This window comes from Apteryx rowi, unplaced genomic scaffold, assembly GCF_003343035.1.
Source record: "Apteryx rowi isolate R43461 unplaced genomic scaffold, aptRow1 scaffold_286, whole genome shotgun sequence".
NCBI classification, from domain to species: Eukaryota; Metazoa; Chordata; class Aves; order Apterygiformes; family Apterygidae; genus Apteryx; species Apteryx rowi.
Window position 1 is genome coordinate 1,019,952 of NW_020449263.1, and position 19,339 is coordinate 1,039,290.

Sequence of the window (19,339 nt, forward strand, 5' to 3'; positions counted from 1 at the left end):
TTACAGAGATTGCCAGGTCATAAAAATAAAATATTGTATACTGCAGCTGATACTTTGAGACACTGTTACAGAAGAAATCTCTGCTGATTTCCCCCTCAGTGTTGAATGTGATAGCAAGTTCAAATTTTCTCCAAAGCCAAAATACCTGTTGACTTGTTATCCCTAAAATACACATATATTGTCAACTCCACATCAAGCTAAGAAGAACTCAGAGGCAGGGTTGGGGAGGAAATCAACATTTCAGAGAATGTAGTGGGGTCAAAACATCCATGTCATAATGAACTCTATAGCAATGGGAATYTGTCACAATATCTCAATACAGAGATGAAGTCAATAAACCTGTGCATACGGCATCTACTTAGGCCCAGGAGAAAGTCTTTACAGGAGGGAGGCTTTATTTAGGAAGCAGAACTAACCAGCTGTGATTGTAGGAGGACTTTAGCTGGATGGAGTTATGGAGCTCCTCAGAGGGAATTTGGCCAGAGCACTGCAATTATCAACCCTTCCCTTTTTAAAAGCAACAGCAGAACTTTGCACCTGACATGCTAAAGCTATTAAATGCCATTAAACAACTAGAAACTGATTTTCTTCTACTTTGTACTTTGCAGATTTATTTGTATTTGAAGATGTGTGTAAAACTCTTACCTTCCTAGGATGACAGCTTTGTATACCAGTTTTGTACAAGTATAAAGAACTATAAAGACACAAGACACTTGAGATTCTGATCTTTAGATTGGGGTACAGTAATAATCTTCTCACAACCATGCAGCAAGCCTTCAAAAAAAAAATCTACAGAGTGACTGTTTCTTTTTTTACAGTTTTAATTCTAAAACACCTAAACATCTAAACCTGTAAACATCTAAAATCCTTAGGTGATTAAAACAAAAAACAGAAAATACAAGCATAAACTCACAGTGATAAGAATGAAATATCATTTTGACAGATAAATTAAAATCCAATACAAAGAATGTCAGCTGCAGATGTTATGAGCTATCAATGGATAGGAAACTAATTTGAAATAAAACAACATTAAAAAGATTAAAAAGCAATAGTCGGATATTGGCAAACTTTTTTTCTAATTAAATATCATCCACCAACAAGTTCTAGGGGTATTGTAAATATGAAACAGGAGTAGTTAGTACATACAACGGGAAACATTTTGTAAAAGGAAAGCGCTTTGAAATTCATTCTTGGGCTTTGCTCTTGTAGGGTTACACACCCATCTCTAAGCAGGGAACACAGACACATGGGGACAATGGATTCTTCTTGTTATTCTGCCTTTTGATGTGTATTTTACTCAAGTGAAGGGATGTTCAAACTGCCTGCAGTGCACAGAGCACTTCACTGCAAAATTTACTTGTAACCAAGGTGTAGCATACACTGCTGCCATGCCCATTGCTCAGGCACATGTCTTGCTTCACAGAAAATTATTTGGAAAAGATGAGGATATTTGTAATAAGAGTAGTGAACTTATTTTTCATTCCTTGAATACTAAACACAAACCTTTTCTTTGAAACTCAACTTTGAAACTGTATGAAAATAATAGCTGTAATCATAAAGTTGAGTTATCCATTCAGCTCACATGAAAAACTGCCACAGAGTAAACAGTTCTTTCATGAGCTCCTCAAATTACAACAAAAAGCATGTAATGAGAGGCCATGTTAGCTCGGAGAAAGCCATTTTATCCCTTACCCACTAAGCAGTGATTATGGAACATATTAAGATACATTCCTTCGTAAGTACACGTTTTCCTGCTCGTATATGCTGAAACCCTCTGGCTTGCTCTGTTGCAAGGTAGAGTGTTTTCCTCCCCTCAGAGGAAGTCAGAGAAGTCGGTATGTCTGATCACAACAAACATCTTCACGGAGATAGATTTCCTCCTCAAAGCTGACTATTGCTATTCAGAACTGCAAAGAGCTTGTCGTCTGACACCCCCCTCCACCCCCGGCACGGCGAAGCTGTCAGGATGCTGCAGCTATGTGCAACTCCCCTCTTCCCCACAGCAGAAAGACTCTGTTTTCCTCAGCTTCCTCGAACTTATTGGGATGCCTGTAATTCTTTTTCTCAACAAAGTGGCAGTTCAGTTCTTGGTTTAAACACGGGAATAAGAAAAACAGAAATTGCAAATGTTGTACATTAAAATCCAAGATATACTCGAAAGCAGGGGTAGACCTAGGGTCACAGACTGAAGGGATGAATGACTGTCTGGGACAGCTGATGAGGCAGTGGCCCCAGCTGCTCAGCGGTCCCCACTGCATGGCAACTGAACCAATCTCCTCCTTAACTGGTACAATTCACACTACAGCATTTTAAAGCAATCCAAAATCTAAACAGCGTACTTTCCTTTAAACGCTACATTGGAAATTGAATGGATTCAAACTTGATTGAGGAACAGCTCAGACAACACATCATAATAATAATAATAATCTCATCAGCTATCCCAAAGATGGATCTTTTGCTTAAATTAAAAATGCTATTTAGCAACCAGAGCTTTAAAAAAAGCTTCTAGTTCTGTTATGAGAAGTAACATCCCTGTTCACAGAGGGAAAGAACTGGCCAAGCAGGGAATACAAAAGCAATTTTCTTCATCTCAGGTACGCGGCCTTTCCTGTGTTCTAAAATCCTGTAAAATCACCTGAGCTGATGAACTATGTCACTATGAGATACATCATTACTTCCCCAAAGGGTGCTATTATTGCTGCAGTGTACATTTAAATTCCAGAGGAAAAAACAAAGCAAAATATTTTGCACTTTTAATGAATCCACAAAATAGAAAATACTTTTTACACGAACTGTGGCATTCTTTTCCAGGTCAGGTTTCTTTTTCCAAAATGACAGTTAGTTCTATAACATTGCTTATGTGCACACAGTTGTGTATAAACAGCAAGGAATTTTCAGGTTATGTAAAAATGTATTTACTTAATTGCCCCTTAGTTTTCTCTAAAAACAATGTTTGCTAACGGCTTGAATACCAGTATTTTCTGGACTGCAAATCTAACTAATGTTCAGAAAAAAATGTATCTAAATTATGAAGCATACATGTATCTGAATGCTATGCACATATATAGATATACTATATATTTATATAATATTTAGCCAAAAGTGCTTTACATCAGGTCTTTTAATCTGCAATATGGTACTTAGATTTATAACTTATCCTCACATCCTCAGAACACCGACTCTGACTATCATTTCTTAACCCTATTTTGTACATGGAAATACATTGTTAGATCACATGACTGTATAATATTCTTAGTGTTACATGGCTACAGTTACCAAAGGGCCTGATGAAGTAGTAAATAGTTTCAAAATCAGAAAGTCTTTATGGTGTGCTGTACATGTGGCAAAGACTCTTCAAATTGCTTCCAGATAGTGCTATTTTTATAATTATACCACAGAAGCAAATCCTATTCTGTATGTTCTTTACTTAGATGCAGCTTTAGAGGAAAACTGCATGCCCCACAAATGACAAGACAACTGTTGCCCAAACTGCTTAAGGAAAATTTTAGTATAACAGGTTCAAATGTAGCATTAAGGAGCTCAGCATAAGAATTCTGAAAGTATAGTACTCACTTTTAAATTCCACTTTTAGTTTTGTGGGAACTGTGTATCTTTATTKCTGGCTGTTATTTTTTGATTTTTCCTGTCAATGGACTAATCAGACTTTGACAAGCAGTGAAGCAGTTAGACTAACACTGCCACTGAATGAAAATGAAAAGAAGTACTACCAGGTGCTCAGAAGGATAAGTGAAGAATAGCAAGAGGACAAGGCAGGTAAAAGCTGAGAAATTTTTTTTGTTGTTGTTCTAGTTAAGATTCCTTCATTATTATTTTACCTATGCCAAGATGATTGAATTTTCCTACTTTTTGCACAAAGCAATACTCCAGATCTGCCTGGTAGTCTTACCTTCCCCTCTACCACAAGTCACATGGAATACGTAAGCCTTGTAAGAATTCTAGCTGGTGTTACCACAAAGTGGTAACATGCAGCATTTCTGTACAACAGTAATCTGGAACTATCGCTGAGGACTGGCAGAAGAGGAATACCCACAACATTAATTTCCTTTCATATAGTTTCCACTACATAACACATAGAAATTTTTTTCTTTTTTTACCTTCCATACCAAAGTGATGCACCATGCAGCTTTTTACAGACTGAGGGAAAGGCAACGTTTTACTCAACTGTAGAGTATGTATGGAAATATCAGCTAGGACAAAGTGCCAGGCATCAGAAAAATCTGCAACTACTACCCATATGGGTTTTCAATATGTTACATCAAAGGCACATAATTTACAGTTTTTGACAATGTTGGGAAGCCACATTATCATTTCACTCCTACATTAAATCTAGGAAGGTAATGACATGAATTTGTTCTCATGTGTGGTGCACAGAAGCTTATTGCTGTCRCTTTAAATTCCCTTCCCTAAAGGTCCTGAAACCAAACCTTGCTGAAGTTGATGAGAAACTTTCCTTAGATTTTAACAGTTTGGACCCAAAACAGTCAGTGACTTCAGGAGCTCCACATATAAAAGAAAGTGGAGTCAGAAATAATAGATTCTTCATTTATGTCATCCCTTAATATTAAACCAAAGTTTGGGAAGTATCTTTGTATCTAATACTCACAAACAAATACAAAACTCTTCCCATCCTAGTGCATTTGTCTCACATTTTTAAAACCAATTATCAGGCTGCTACCCACCAAGAAATGCAATATTTATTAATTCTCATACAAACTGTTGTATGCACACAAGAGTACTATCCCTATTTCAAGCAAGCAAAAAAAGAAGAGAGGTTCATAGGGTTGAAATGATTCCCTGAAAATGCAAGTCTTTGGAAAAAGCCATGAAAATAAATGCCTTTGACTTCCACTCCCTTCTGCACGCTAATGATGAAGGAAGAGTAAAACTAATCTGACTGGGAATGGTCTTGCTAATCTACCTCACCTCATATCTCATGCATACAGTAATCGATAGTAAGCACTTTACTGAAAGGGATACACTGATGTGGAATCACCTGCAGAATTCCTAAACTTTGCTCCTTTCTCCTCCCTGCCTATTACCACAGGTTAATATCAGAACCATATAAAATTAGTTCAGAAATAATTCACCTTTTTGATTCTAGGAAAACACAGGTAACACACTATCCCTTATGAAGGAGATAGTCACACATACATTTTCTTCTGATTTATTTGAAGCTATGTTTGCCACAACATTCCCTCCTGTGGTCTCCACATTTCAAATTTTCAGGTATGCAGTCTTCTCATATGAAGAGTGGAATATTTAGTAAATTTTTTCACCCCACAAATATATCCTATTTAAAAATGTATATTAAATCCCATTTTGCCATGGATGTTTAGAGAAATATATTGTTTATGGTTCTACCTACTGTGAAAACTGGAACCCTAAACACATGTAAAATTGTTGGTTCTTTAACTAAATCTTAAATAGAGCAATGGTACCTTAGACTCTTTCAAAMAGGAAATGTGTTTTGCTTGCCTATATATTTATGAAAGGTTCAGCATGGAGGAACACAAGATTTGGCCACTATGAACTTTCCGATTCATATTCAAAACAGTATAAGCTGGTTTTACAACATTATAGCATTTCAGAGTTATTTGTAGGATTTTTTTCTTACTTATTAAAACCCTTTAGAACAATGATGTTGGCATTACAGTTTCTTTTCTTTTTTTTAAAAAGAGCCTATACCTTCCCTAATAAGATCCATAGTACTCCTTCATCAGTKTGATTCTCTAGATAGTTTTAGATTCTTAACCACATTTTGTTACATATTTCAATGTCTAATGCTCTCAGAAGCCCCAAACAAAGCTGCATTCCTATTGCAGTAGTCACTGCACAAACACATGGAGTGATGGAGCCCTTTCCCAAACACTCAGAGGTACCGTGGGAAGTTTTCAAAGACAAAAAATGGGAGTTCAGTGTCCAACTACAGAGGAATTTGAATGGGAACACCTCACTATACAGCTGTGAAAATCTTCTTCATAATACCCAGTGAAATTCAGAAATGCTTTAGAAATTATATGGAAGACATCTGTTTCCAAAACACACAAATTTTTAGAACAAAATTTCTAAAATACAAACTGGATTTCTATCATATTTAATAGAACTTTTCCATAAAGTATTATGTCAGAGAATTGAAAAACCATGTTTATATCCTAAAGCAATATGATGCTAATGGTGAAGTGAAAAAAAAATTTTTTTAAAGACAGAGAAGTTGCTCTTGTCCTTCCCCATTTATTGATTGGTTTTAAACTCAAATTTCTTCCTTTTCACAAGCCTTTTCCCTTTTCTCCTCTGCTACAAAACTTAATGAAGAGTCCAAACTACCTGATGAGAATCACAGCTAAGAAAAACACATCTGCACACTGTGGAAAGACATCAGTCCCACAGTGTTTTACTGCAGTGCCTGTTAGTTAAAATCCAGATTGGAGGGTGGGAGGAGGGGGGCAATAAAAGCACATGAATTCAAACTTTATGACCATAAACTTTGGAATTTTCTATTCTGAATTTTCTGTTCTGGACAGAATAGAAGAAATACAGAACTCATTTATACTAGTCCAACCCTGCAAACTTTCTAGCAGGCAGAAGTTGCAAGCACTATATTACTACTAGTGATGCTAGAAACAAGACTCCTTCATTCTTATTAATTTAAAATTACAATTTCTGCAGATGCCATAAGGTCTGTATACCAAAACTTAGAATCGCTAAAGCAGCTGGGCTCAAGTGTGGTTGCTATCATTCTTTTATCATTCAAGATAGAAATCTTGTCACAAAGCCAAGAAGCCACAGCCCAATTAAAGACGTTAAGAAAACAGAGACTTCAAAAGTTAACGCAAACAATTTGTGCAAGATTTATTGCTTTCAGAATTAAGAACAGTAAAAACATTCCTAGACACTGGTCATATAAAATATCAAATTATGTCTTTGTAATTAAAAAAAAAACATATATAAACAGGCATGTCAATTAGATCCAGAATACTTCACTTGTAAAATTATTTATATTAGATAAATGTAGTTCAGTGATGTCAAAGACCTGCCTGTAAAAGCAGACATGTGGCTCAAAGGGCATTCTAGGTCACCAGTTCAAAAACTGGTCAGGGCCGGCAGACCTAAAAAAGCCCGACAACTGGTCACTGAATGCTTATTGTTTTTCCTGTTGATTACTTAGTGTTCTTTCAAAAGATTGTGAACGATTAACCAGCCTGGTGAATTTACCAGCCTGGTGAACTCACTTGTTGGGTTTCTTTGCTTAGGTTTTTGTATGTGTATGGGTGCACAAGATCACACCCCTGATTCACAAGCTTCAGGTGTGTCATCCTGCAAGTGCCTCTATTTCCAAAATCTTTAATAGAAGAAATAATTGATCAACCCCTCAAAGGATTATCCACAAAGTAAAGAAAGAGCCTGTCTAATCAAGTTCTTGTTGGATGTGTCCATGTTCTAAAAACACTATGTCAGGAGGCAGTAACTGATATCTCTGGTTACTATCAATACAGACTAAGGAAGGAGGCTTACATTTTTATCCCTATGGCTATTGTTTGTTACCTTTCATAATATTATAGCACAATAGTAGCTGGAATTATTATCTCTTGTATCAGAACTGACTACTATGAGGAAGTATTTAGGGATCTCTTTGAGATGAAAAAACATATTGTTATTTTGCCCACAACAAGAAAGCTTATTCTTTATGACTCCAGCAGAACCAAATTTTAAAAAATAAAGGCTCAATGGTAATTATGATCAGTGCATTTCCACAAACATCCCCATACATCCACTCATCTAGAGAAAGAACACAGTCAATGCTACAATTCAAGTTCTCATACTTCCTTTTTCCTTTCGGATACTTAACTTCCTAGAGTTTTACTTCTTGATTAAAAAGATAATTCACTTCATAAAAAAAAAAAATCTGAAACCATAGCTGGCATTTTCCCTAAACCTGCACTACTACTTTCCAAAAATAAGCTTCGAAGTCTGACAAACAAGAAACCTTAAGAACTGCCCTTTCTAAGCTTCTGTTGGTTCACAATAGCGACAGATGAGGCGAGAATACATATAACAGCTAGACCTTTTGCTAACAACACCGACATTCCTGTAAATTTTTGGAATCTATAGGATTTTGCAATTTTTACCAAAGACCCCTAGAATTTTTCAGAAAAGTTCTTTATTATTATTTCATTGGGATAACATGAAAAATTTTAGCAATTTCTGTTGACATTGTAGTTAACTTAATATCTATCAATATACACTTGTTTTTTTAGAAAAATATATACACAAAGTGTTTTGAAACAACAGATCCTCATTCCGTCACAAGTACACTCTGTATGAAAATAAATATCTCAAAGATTTGGTTAATGTATAGATGCTTGGGGAGCTTTTTTTTTTAAGGCAAGCAAAGCATGTAAGCAATAAAGCTAGCTTAATAGTTTCTCAGGCATAAAAAGAGAACAGCTCTACACAATAACTACTTCGCTCTGTTCTTTCTTTCCTTTAAGATTTTGTACATTTAGAAGTCCAGGTCAGAGATACCATTCAGGGATTATTTCCTTAAGCTCTACATGAAGGCCACAACTCACCACAATGAATCTCCAGCTGACAAGGCCACACACTACTTCAGAAGATGCCTCCTTCTAAGGAGTTGTCAGGGAGCTCCTGCAGAACCTACCACACCACTTTCCCAACCCCACCTAGTCCCAGCTGGTTTGGGAATTAACCTGTTAATAACATTGATGATTCATAGCTGTCACCAAGGTTTCTTTTTGCTTACAAGCAGGCACACTTTTTTTTTGGCAACTGCACAAAATAATTACGGAAATGCTGTAGCTGCAGGCATAAAGCCTGTTTTGAGTTAACATTAAAAGGCATTGTGCTGTAATGTGTTGCAATAGAATGCTGTATCCTTTTAAAGCTTTCTTTTCGTAGCAGTATTAGGTATACTCAAGAAGACAGAGCATTCAGCTGTAGATTTGCTAAGGAATTAAATTTGTACCACCTTTTTTTGAAAAAGCACTCTCTCAAGTAACAGCAATTTCTCTGGTGTTTAAAAATGAGCAAATTATAACAGGGTGGGGATTTAGTACAGAAAGCCTCATTTAATAATGGAACACAAAGGTCAATGCAGGACATGATAATGAAATGTAGCTTTTTATTGTTAACAATCTTTAATGTTCAGATATTTATTTTTAACCACCTTTAAGAGCTCTCCTTGTTTATCACTGCTCCAGATCAGTGCCTGTTCTCTTTCACCCACCTCATGGAAGTGAAAGATACAAAAATGCAGTGGGTACAGTAAACGCAGAAAGACATCCCTGCCTCGGATTCACTCATTCTGACTATATAGTACAATTTGTTAAATTGTTTAAAGTAATTAGCTTTAATTAGAAAAGGCAAACTATACCAAACTAATTTAACAAATCAGACAGGTAAGCCTCTACAGAAATTGAGTTTTAGCCATTCCAGAAGCTGATGGTGTTAATCATCAGTAACTTGGCCTCTCTAACAGCATTTTATTACCCACTTTGATGGGGTCTTAAATGCTTAAAGAATAAAATAATTATTAAATATTTATTTTCACTACTTACTGCACATAACTTCTCCTTCAAAATAAAGACTCTATCAGATCCAGTCTTCATCACACATATAGTTCTTTCTCAAACAGCTGATCAAATCTATTCACAAAAATATAATTGCTGGTTACACTATTATACATTTTTTTAATTCTATGTTTTGTCTTCAAACAGCTGTGGCCTCCCTTCTATACCGACGGCTGCGTAGACAAGTTTATGCACAGAGAACAGCTTTCAGAATTTGGGCCTATACATCACAATTAATTATGCTTTTCAGATTCAGAAGACCTGCTGCATTCATATCACACAATAAACCCATCACTGTGACAGCTAAACCTTTAGAACAGCAGATGGAAGTTATGTCTTACATGAAATGCGATAATATTTTAAATCTGGTTCTGCTTGACAGGATTTTGCCTGCAACACGGGCAGTAGGGCCCAGCAACTAAGACCAGGCTGCGGCCAGAAACAGAAGAGGCAGCAGAGGTGGAATCCCAGCAAACAGGCAAAGCAGCCGCCTGCTTGCCTCTCAGATAAGGCGAGAGCAACATTTACCAATCCGCTTATCAGGTAACTCAAAACCTGCTGGGAAATGAAACTGTCACCAAGTACTCAGGTCCCGCATGACTGCCAACACAGAGCCTGACAAGTTGAATGAAAGACCAGGTGGCTGGCAAAACCTGAAGGACTCCACAGAGCCTGAAAACACTCATACCACATTCAAAAAATAAAAAACTGAAAAATTTGAAATTTTTCATATTATAAATTCTTTCAGAGGAAAAAAAAGGCATTCAGAAAACAGGATTTGGTTACATAAATGCCTTTAAGATCTGTCCTTGGGCACCTTACGTGAATTTTAAAATCTATAAACACCTTGAAATTTTTGGATTTAACCATCCTATGTATCTAAATGTCAGCTAATGACCTTGCTTACTAAGGCCACAAAAAATAAAAAAAATAGAAAAATATAAATAAAATTTCATACATTATCAAATGCAACAAGGTTCATTTTCACTTTTACAAGAAATCCTGTTCTTTGTGAGAGTAACTTACAAGGTAGTTTAAACAGAAATACAGTTTACGGAAGCTCATTTCCTAAAGTATGATGATATAGGCCACTCCAGTAAATTTTTTAGTCTGGGACTGAAATGCAGATCAGTTCTTATTTACGTATGACTAAATTGGTGGCTCTTCTTATAAATACCCAGAGAGTCTGGAGTAGATGCAGCTGTGCTCCTGACCTCATATATATAGATAACAATTCAAATTTTACTTTAATCTTGCTTCTAGAAATGCAGGATTATGAGTTGCCTTGGGAGCTCAAATGTGGCCTTCATATAGAGATCATATGTTGAGCAGAGAGGCCATGCATTTGGTCTGTTCTATAACTACAGAAATCTTAAACTTTATCACCATATATATGCAAGAAATCAGCTGAACAGAAACATGATACTGGAGGGAAAGGACAAAACTATCTTTTAAAAGGATATTACTGAAAACCATTACCTCCCCAAAATGTGGGAAGCCAATGCTGACACTATTGCTCTTTAGTTGGTGGGCTTCCCAAATGAGAACTACTATGCAAAAGCAGTGTATTTTCCAATGTGTTGTGGCGCTGGGCTTGGAGCTGGCATGTCTGTCATCTGTGCTTTGTGCAGGAGAGAAGTAAGACTCAGAAAGATTTCACAGAGGTTTATAAAAATCTGGTGGGGATGGCCACACTACCCCAAGGTAACAGCTGCCCCTGTGGGGAGCACAGCATTTTTAGCATTGAATTTTCATTTGTTTCAGTATCCAGTATCATAACTTTGGCTAGTCTTGTTATCTACACTGATGAAGCACACATATGAAACATTATTTCCTGTAACTGGTTTTCAATTGAGGATTACTCTTGAAAATGCCCTATGAGAACTAACTCTCAATCTTATACCCTTAGAGTTTTGATGGTATTTCTGTACCTTTAAAAACTTAATCTTACTTCTTGGCTCCATACTTTATTCAGACTTTTCTTTTTTGTGAACAGATCACTATCTGCCATCTGCGTAACACAGAGAAATTCTATGCCAAATAGTTCCACACATCAGGGTGGCCAAATTTCTTTTTCAAAACAAAATCTGTGCAAACTGGTAAATTAAATTAGGTTGAACATGGGAGCAACGTATCGAGTGCCACACAAAGGTCATACTGCATAGTCTGGCACGCAGATAGGTAAGTGATAGCCAGAAGATATTTAGCTCTGTTTGCTAGTTTCAAGCTCAGAGTGCTAACTTGCCAAACAGAATGTCATAATAAAAAAACTCTGTTAATTGCCACATGAAGAACACAGTAAGAAGCACATATTTAATAAACTTAATTAATTTATTCTAAATAGAATTCCTTGACGTTGTCACAGTTGAATTGTTGAAATATCACTGTTCTGCAACTTAAAGTGAATGGAAAACGTTAAGAAAGCCAGGATTGGACAAGACTTATGAGTCACTACAGAGCAATCCAAAGGGATACAGAGTTCATCCAGTCATTAGAATGTGGGCTGAAACATTCACTGGTTTATTTTCCAAGAATTCCAATAAGAGGCACTCTCGGGGGAGCACAAGACAAGAGACTTTGCCACAATTGTAGCTACAAAAATGACTACAGTAAGAAATTCTGGCAAATGTTAGTGGCTACAATAGCAAGGCAATCCTGTACTCAGAAACCTTTGAGAATTAGTATTCTCACTGATATAGAAGCAAGACACAATTACAGTAGCATACCCAGGATGTACTACATATCTATGTATCTATATATGTATGTCTGTGTGCATGTGCCTGTGTGTTTATATATACATGTATATTCATATGCATTCTTATTAAATAAAAGATCTTCTAGATGCAGTGTTTGGCACTCATGCTTTATGACTGAGATTTTCAAATTGAATGTTTTCAGGTAGCTATGGATATCTATAAATTACGGGATTAGTGGATATTCCTTGCTAGAAAGCAATATAGGTAGTGTTACCTTTATTGCTATACTCATAGAGTTCATTCACACCCCTCATTTCCCAGAAACAGTAAATTCAAATTACTGTTTTCAGACTAGCAAACAAGAAAGATGTGTGGAACTACCTGATGAGATTAACAAGGTAGAATATAAAATTAGATGACATTATAAACAGCCTTTCACCGTGAGTTGCTGGATCAGCCTAAACAAGGTTAAATGCAAGAGTTTATTATTTTATTTAGAATAATAAACCAATTGAATTATATCAATAAAACATCTAACTCTAAGGCTCTAGATGATCTAACTAAATTATACAATATAATAAAATACGATTAAACTAAAACATATTCCACAAAACCTTGGCCAGCTACTAATTTCCTCATCCATAATTTAAAAAGGAAAGTTTTTAATCTGTCTGACAGAGGCATGTTTTCTTTACCAATATTCCTGGAAGTCACCAGATTCACCTATTTCAAGTAAGTGGGGCAGGATTCCTGGTCTTTGAGACCTTGAGAGATGACTATGTCTGCAGCCCAGCCACTTTTAAAATAGGAAGATATAGCTCTGGCTGCTGTACTAATTATACCTGTAGCACATTGAACTATACATTAAAGAAACTCTGACATCAACTAGTTAGAACTAATCATATTGTTCAGATGTTCATAATATGTATGCTAACACTGTAATTCTGATAATGAACAAAGTGGACTTTGTAAAATTTCACTGTTCTCTGAACAACACATGGTGTCATAAGTCCCAGAAATAAAATGTCAAAGTGAAAGACTGAAGCAGTTAATGGTCTCACCAGAACTGTGAATTTGAACATGTAGAGAAAAAACAAAGAAGATATTACAGCTATTAAAGATAGATATTAAGAGATAGATAATAAAAGAGATTCACTGGTAAGCAGTAAGTGTCAACAAATAAGACTAGTCAGAGAGCAATTTCATATGTGTTAGTAGCTTGTTTTGAATCACTGGGTGCACTATGAAATAACCTTACATACCATAAAAAAATCACTGGTCCCATACAAAATTAAATAAATAAGACATGCAATTTTAAATGAGGAGTTGAGAAAAGTGACAGAAACATCAGACATCCATTTTAAATGATTTATGAGTGATCTAAGGCTGAAGAAACAACCCTGCAATTTAGGAGATACGAACTAATGACTTAAAGAAGTTCAGAATTGAAAATGATTAAATTAGTACATCTTAAGAAGTTATCATCTGTCAGCTATGACACACTAACTGATTTTGTCACACGCCTGCATTCACCAACAAGTGTATTTGTTTCAAGCTCAAAATTCAGTATTTTGCAACATATAGGTAATTTATCTGTTTTATAATCCTTAAATAGAAAGAACAATAACCATGATTTGCTTTCACTGAGTTCTTCAGAACCCTTCTGATGTCAGTAGCGTTTTTGTAGCTGTTGCTAAAGGCTGGGCTTGGCCACAATAACTTTTGCTAAAGGTCACCAGAAAGTTCTGATTCAGAAGTTCCTAGATGCCTGGCCATTCTCATCCTCACTGTGACATCCAGTCACCTACCTACATTGCCTCACATATTGCTAGCTACGGAGCAGAACCAGTGAAAATCTTCAATTATCAGTTCTTCCTTCTTATCAGTAATTTTCTTCAGATGCCTTCCTTGTTATTGATTATTGCTTGATGAAGGTTCTGACTCAGATGTAAGCCAAAAATCAAAGGGTAGGCTAGAACTAGGCTCTCTGATCTCCCATGACTAAAGATTCATATTTAACCATTAAAGTAGAGGCGGCATTTTACAGCCAAAATCATTTTTCCTTATTATGATAACATATATGACCTCCTTTTAGCATTTTTAATGGTATATGTACTTTAAATGGGGAAAATAATCACAGAACTGTACAAAGTCACTCTGCCAGATGCTGATGTAGTAGAAGAGCCCAGGGATATAATATACTGGAAGCCACAATTCATCTAGGAAGCCAACCTGGAAAACCTGAGTAATGCTGTGGGTAAGGCTGGAGTTCAAATGTCTGTCTTTTTTCCAAAGAAAAAATCTGGAATTTTTAAGAGCTTCATATATCAACATGTGCTCTGAAAATGCTGTGAACTTTTATGTGGTACTTTCTGGTCTGTTTTTTAAGTAACCTCAGTTTGAGTGGAGACATGGCTCTTGATTTCTGTCTATAAAAGATGACTAATTTCATTTTAGTGAGAAATGTGCATTTTTGAGAAAATTATTCTGTGTGTTTTGCATCAACTGTCCACACAGAGATGGGAATTATTAATCATTATAGCACTCCGCTGCACACAAAAAGATTCATTTAACAGATGTAAGATTTAAGTAAAATTCTCCACTCATAATGAAAAGTTTGGAGCAAATCCAGTACAAGGAAAATAAAATTAATAGAAGGAATCAACACAGACCATATCAAAGGAAGAAACTGGAAGAAGTGTCCTAAACCTCCTTCTCGGTCTTCCCTTCCTAGGAGAACAGTGGGCAACCTTTGGGAAGAATGAATACTGTCTGCTTCCTGAGGGGGGAAAAAAAAAAAAAAAAATAGACCAGGAAAGTGGTTAGCCCTCGCCTTTGGAAAGCTGACTCTAGCCAAACATTATTTGCACAGAACAACAAAAAATGGAAATGAAAATCCTACACAGCATCACAATGCCTATAAAGGGTCATTCTTCTGTCTGGCTTCCACTAGTGATAAGATTTACAGTCTGAGAGATGAGAATTTCACTTGTGTAAAAGTTAAAAGCTTTTTATAACCTGATGCAAAATCTACTGAAACAACTAGAAAGTTCTTTAACTTCAACAGAAATTGGATCAGAACTTTGTTGACTTAGAGGATGAAAAACTAAATGTTGTGTACTACACTTTTTTCCTGGATAGAGCACACAAAAAAAACACACAAATGAGAGCTCTTCAACTTTTTAGTAAATGAAGATAAAAATCCCTACAGGAAGAAAATACCTTTAAATGATCAAAATATTACCTCATCTCTCAAAACGTTATTAAAATACCATTCCCATACTGTCAGTTGGTCATCTCACCACCAACTAGGAAAATATGAGTAAATGGAACATTTCATTTGCAGTCTCACTACACAGCTAAAAATACAGTAACAGGTTGTAATTCTTTAGAGATAATATATAGTTGTAATATATACTGAGGCTACTTTTTGGTTCTAACATATTTCTAAAATAGACTGTTTCCATTTTTAAACCAAGCTATTACAGTTTTAATATATTTTATGTTACTGATATCAGAATATGCTTACAGAACTGCTGACTTTATCTTATTTTGTGGAAGTGCTTAGAAGTCAAAGATTACGTCATAACAGCATTATGGTAAGAACAGGAAATTGAGATAGTGCCTGTCACAGATAACAGAGATTGCAAACAACAGATAGAGAACTGCAAAGTAATAATCAGATACGGTAATAAGCAATTTGAAGTCAGAGCTAATCCCTTGACTAACTATTGTTGCGTATGTGGAGAGATCACTGTACTACTGGTTTAAGGAGAGTTATAAAGATGGGCAGCAGGATTTTTTACAGGATGCTTCCATCAATGACAGAAGCTTAGGGGAAAGCAAAGAGCTTGCTGCAAACAAAGTGGTCAAGTTGTACATAACTGGTAGAGAAGAGATGTCAGAGAGCTAGAAATATATTAGTTAGCAAATAATATGCAAAAAGTTGGACCATCAGTCATATTAAAAGTGAAGATAGGATTTTATTAACAACAATGAATGTAGAGTTTAAAGCTTATTATAACTTTCCCTTGATAAGTAAAATTTAGCTGAGACAAAATTTCTGTTTGATGGAAACATCTGAACTACAAGTTAAGTAGGAAAATGAAAGAGCACTTTGTGCCTTCTATTTGAAAGTAAGCAGAAAATACCAGAAATATGAACTGGAAGAATGCAGTCTTGTAAATATTTAAAGGAATAGAAAATACTAGGTACTCTAGAACAACCTCAGAAATTAGATAACAGTAGTCAACTTTCACTGGAAACGTGTTTACCAAGTCATACATCTATTTCCACACTTGGGAAATTGGCGTGGAACATGMTTATTCCTTACAGAAACAGAAATGCTTTAGTTATTTTCTTAAAACAGATAAGATATTTTTTGCTGATACTTTTAAGAAAAAAAAAAAAAAAAAGATATAATGCTTATCTAGCCAGARCAAAGTTACCATTGCATTGCACACTAGGATTACAAATTTCCAGAAATGTCAGCAAACGTATGCATCTGAAGTAAAAGTAGAATTTTCATAATTTATTCATATAAATAAGATCCAATACATCACAGTGAGGTTTTATATTGTCACATACAATATGTTAATTCATATGCGTCATTGTCAGTTCAATAGAAGACACCAACTAAACTGGTACATTTTAATGCCCAGATGGGGCAATCGAGGGCTATTTATTACAGTTATTCCTTGGTTTGAGGATAAAATATTGTCTCAAGTCAACTTAACRGAATGAGATGGAAAAGAATCATGGGCTGAACTCTTAAGTTACTCCATTCTCTTTGTACACCAGTAGCAACTTTGCCAGAACGGGTCTCACCACGTCTTCAATGCTGTAATATTAATTACTTAATATAATTATTAAACAGTCATTACTTCCTCACCACTTAAGTAATGACAGTTTATGAAATATAACTGTCAAATGGACAATGCAAATACCTAGATCCTCTCTCATTCCTAGATTGCATATTCCAACCCTACAAACTCATTTGAAAAAAGGGAATGTCAGACAGAAAATATCTTCACTAAATAGAAATGGATTAAATTAATACTGTGACATGGACTACAAATGGGAGTAATTTGGAGAGAAACATTCCAGAAGTAATCTCTACAACTGACAAGACACTTTGCACTTTGCTTGCAGTAAAATAGGCTTTTGACTATAAGACATACTGTGCTGTCATTGAATTGAGTCTGCAAAATGTACACAACTATGTCTGTAACATGATATACACTCACTTCTTCTGGTGCAACTCATTTGTTTCTTCTTTTGTTAATTTTGTGGAGGACTTTTTTTAAAGTGGTGGTGGGGATCATGACGTTTGCCAAATAGCTCGAGTTTGCTGAAAYTCCCATTTCTACAAACCAAATAGAAAACAGTGGATATAAACCATCATGTAAACTCATAAAAAAACTCCAAGTCCATAGCCAGTCACTAGCTCCTTTTAGAGAACGATGACATGAAGTTGAGATGCTGCTGATACTTCTATACCTTCTTGAGTCCCAGTGTTCCCATTCTAAGTCATGTTCTTCAGCCATGAGCTTTTGCTGTGTACTCAGATCCGGTAAGTGGGTGTGTTGCATACTCTAGTCTATTCTCAATTAGGGGAAAAGTAATTTTATGATAAAATTTTACATCACATTTTATATCACAGATAACGCGGATTGCATTTTCTTTAAAAAATAAAATACAAACCAGAAAAACACATGTACAGTAGGTCACACTGATCTCTTATTTCTACCATTCATTACCATGGTTTTCCAAATTACTCAGAGAAAAGAGGCAGGCAGAGGTCACAATGAAGGACCTTTCTTGCYAAGAACACAGTTTCATACTTCTATTACAGTTATAGCACAGGAGAATAATAAGAAGTTTCAGGTTCCTTCTATATCCTCTTAAAATTTAGTCTGTTTGACTCCGTGTTCTAGAAATGTTTCCATACTTCCATGGATTCTCTTGTTTTTTTTCCAGTTATTTCTTCTAATGGAAACATTAGTTTAGCATTCTATTCAATTAAAGCAATGTTTCAATTCTTTCACTGTTGGTATTTTTTCTTTCCAAAGAGATTTTTTTTCTCAATTCTACTAAGCTAAAGTCTGACTGTTTCACTTTTCTTCACATTCTCCCTTGTCTGAGGACTTAGTACAATTTTCATTTATGAACATAAATATTTTCACATCAGGGATCAATTAATATCATTTCAGTTTGATGGAAGATAGGTAATGTGGTGGGAAGGGGGTGAAACAGAGGTATTTAACATACTATTCAACTGTGTAGTTGCCATATGCTTGGAGATGAATGTGGCTAACAGAAAATTTGGGGAGTAACTACAGCAATTTTGAATTGGTTTATGTTTTGTTTTTATTATTATAACTGAGCACTGGAGCGTGTAAACACAAAAACATTTTCCCTGTTATAAAGGGCCTATGTACATAAAATTAAACTGACTAAAAGTAATYACCTCTGTACCAAAACCAGTTATGAAATAAGCTATGAAATTGTTGCTTCTAACTGTATCCATGTTCCTCAAAGCCTCCCTGGGCTTTCATTGGAAGAAAGTTATCTTCTTTCAATGAAAACAAAAATGACAGATGTGATATTTTGGCCAGGTCCTCTCCTTCAGTGCTGCTAATGCCAGCACTGATGTCTTCCTTTTCCTATTAAGGGTTGACATGGAGGACTTACCTATAACTTGTTCAAACTTTTCAGATGAGACTTTTGCTATTTACACTATGGCAAATTTATGCAGGTATTTTATTTTGTATTAAAGAATATGACAAATATATACCCTGAAAAAAATTCTATATAAAATACTGACTGAAAAAAGGAGAGTGATACAGTGTGGTAGAGAGATGGTAATTAGTTGTCTTGTTTTCTTTAAAATACAAGAACTAGGCGAAACTAAATTATCAAGGGATATGCTCAAAACTAAAGGAGAAACCTCTACACATAGCAGATTGTTAACTGTGGAACTCATTGCAGCAGGACACTTCAGATGCCAAAAGCTTGTGTGTTTTCAAAATGGGC

At 35.6% G+C, this 19,339-nt stretch overlaps 1 long non-coding RNA gene across 2 annotated transcripts in view; it reads right to left on the minus strand.

The window, feature by feature from the left end:
- The window catches only part of LOC112967675, a 78,521-nt gene that overhangs the window by 14,200 nt on the left and 44,982 nt on the right, over positions 1-19,339 (minus strand). The window contains exon 7 of one of the 2 annotated variants that reach the window (XR_003254076.1): positions 16,143-17,903. The exons of the other annotated variant lie outside the window; for it this stretch is intronic. This is a non-coding gene — a long non-coding RNA (uncharacterized LOC112967675). Of the gene's footprint in view, positions 1-16,142; positions 17,904-19,339 lie in introns of those variants that run through there. 2 annotated transcript variants of the gene reach the window in all.